The 2,206-nt window shown below is 45.6% G+C and overlaps 1 long non-coding RNA gene across 1 annotated transcript; it reads left to right on the top strand.

Moving 5' to 3' along the window:
* The first annotated feature begins 312 nt into the window (after positions 1–312).
* Positions 313–2,206, top strand: LOC123065563 (uncharacterized). Its single transcript, XR_006431065.1, has 3 exons — positions 313–450; positions 1,675–1,927; positions 2,024–2,206. It is a non-coding gene; the product is annotated as an uncharacterized lncRNA (long non-coding RNA).

The raw sequence follows: 2,206 nt of genomic DNA, 5'->3' as shown, positions 1-2,206 counted from the left end.
GCGTCGACCCAAACAAACGCGGCGGATGAAATGGGTCGCCCCATTGAACTTGCTCTTATGAACGTTTGATGTGTCCGATTTAGTAATCCCGCTTTAGTTGCTCCGTAAACCTGAACCCATTCGACGGCTGACAAGGGGAGGAGGCCATACGAGCCTAGTATCACAGGTTGATTATTTTAAACAGAATATAGACTACGGAGTATCCTATGCTCCTACTCAGCCCTACCTCACGGCCTCTCGAATATTCCTGCCTCTCCTATTTAAACCCTATAAGCCCTAGCTTACACCCTCTCCCACTTCTCTCCCATTCCCCTCCCGAGCCCATCGGCTTCCCCCTCCCCAACCAAACCCCATGGCTGCGCACGTTTCGGCCGAGAAGGAAGCGAAGCCGTTCCTTGGCAACGCTCTGCTCATTGTTGTGCTGCATCTCATCCGAGCTGTTCTTCCGTCGTAAGAATCTTCCCTTGCTGGTTTCGTTTCGAATGTTGCGAGTTCTTTTGTGGTTTCGGATTTCCTTCTAACTTCAAATCCTATGGAGCATCGGGCTCACGGAGAGATGCAAGTTAAGTCTGTTTCTTGCCTGAGCGTGGCTCTTTACCTTGTTCGATTTCTCTTCCCTTCGAGGTTGCAATTTCTTTTCTTGATGCTGGCTTTCTCCGATTTCGTCCCCAAAACCTCATGCAGTCTCTGCTCCCTTTATGTCTTGATGAAAAGATTCTTCTTTTGCTGGCCTTTTTTCTTGTTTGAGTGGTTGCAAGAAAGTTCTTGTTTTGCTCTTGTCCGATTTCCACCCCACAACGGAGCCTCGTCCTCCGACTGAGAGGATCCAACTGCAAAGCCGTTTCTTGGCATGGTTGTTGCTTGATTCGATTTGTTCCTACGCGAGTTGAAAGTTCTTTTTGTGGCAAGATCTTTCTTTTACTGGTTCTTATGAAAGGTTGCAATAGTTGTTCGTTCTGTTGTCCGACTTCCTCCACCGGCCCAACCCCATGGAGGTCGTGCTCCCGACGAGAGGATGCAAAAGCCATGGCTCTTTATCTCATGCATTTGTCCTTTTTTTCTTGATCTGACAAAAATCTTAGCTTTGCTGCTAGTTCTGAAAGGATGTAATATTTTGCTGTTGTCTCCCATGGAGGTGATGCTCCCACCGAGAGATGCAAAGCCTTTTCTTGGCAAAATCTTCGTTTTGCTGGTTGCCATGATTGCAAGATCTTTATCTCATGCACTTGCCTTTCTTGGGAAAGATCTTCGTTTTCCTGCTTTGAAATGTTGCACGAGCTTTTTTTTTCTGTCGCCGAGTTTCTCCCATAAACCGCATGATGCTCGATCGTGCTCGTTCTTCTGATCTGTTCTTGGGGTTTAAAAAAAAGCTTGATATTTTCGTATGTCTGTCCTGAATCAATCGAAGGAAACAGCATGCATAGCAAGGTTCCCTCTTCTTTCTTCATAAATCTGACGGAGTTTAATCTACACACCAAGATTTCCGCTTGCCTTACAAGATTTGATTTGCCCTTGTCCAATTTCCTACCTCGCCCCATTGAGAGTTTAAACTCTAGGGACTTTTTGTACTGTTCTTGCTGATTAGCCTTTTCTTCTAATAAATACTTCGTCATCTATCTATTTTTCAGATCAAGTATTTTATTTATCTTATTTTTTCTCTCGTACTTTTTATAGGTTGGCCTATATGTGCACCATGGACTGAGCAGTTCCGTGTCTTGACTGCTTTTCTTGGCTGGAGATGGCCATGGAGGCGGGTACTACAGTTCTCACCCTTTGGCTTCAGATGTTCGGGCCGGCAAGGGAAGATAAGATGGTGCTTGTCACCTTTCTTTCTTTTGTAGTCGGCCTTCACCTCATGAGCTTGTCGATTTATTACCTTCATAAGCTGGGAGTTTCTGAGATTGATGTCACCAACCCGACAAGATGGGTAGGAATACACTATACCCCAAACAAAGTCTCTCTATCTCTATTATTTTGTGCTTTGCGATCTTCCTAATAAATTGTTACTCTGTGTTTGTTGCAGTATGCGGTCTTACTCACGTTTGTCTTTGGTGGCACCATCTCAACCTTCTACGCACTATGCCGTCATGCCTACTATGACGGTCACCACAACTATTATCTGGCTTGGGCGGTGTGGTTCTTTGGGGTGGCGTTTGAGGTAGCCAAGCTCGGCTGGTCAATTCTAAGACGCTTCGAATGCGTGCAA

The sequence above is a fragment of the Triticum aestivum genome, chromosome 3B (genome assembly GCF_018294505.1).
Source record: "Triticum aestivum cultivar Chinese Spring chromosome 3B, IWGSC CS RefSeq v2.1, whole genome shotgun sequence".
NCBI lineage: Eukaryota > Viridiplantae > Streptophyta > Magnoliopsida > Poales > Poaceae > Triticum > Triticum aestivum.
Note: the sequence above shows the minus strand (reverse complement) of the source record. Positions and strands in the feature narration are given on the sequence as shown.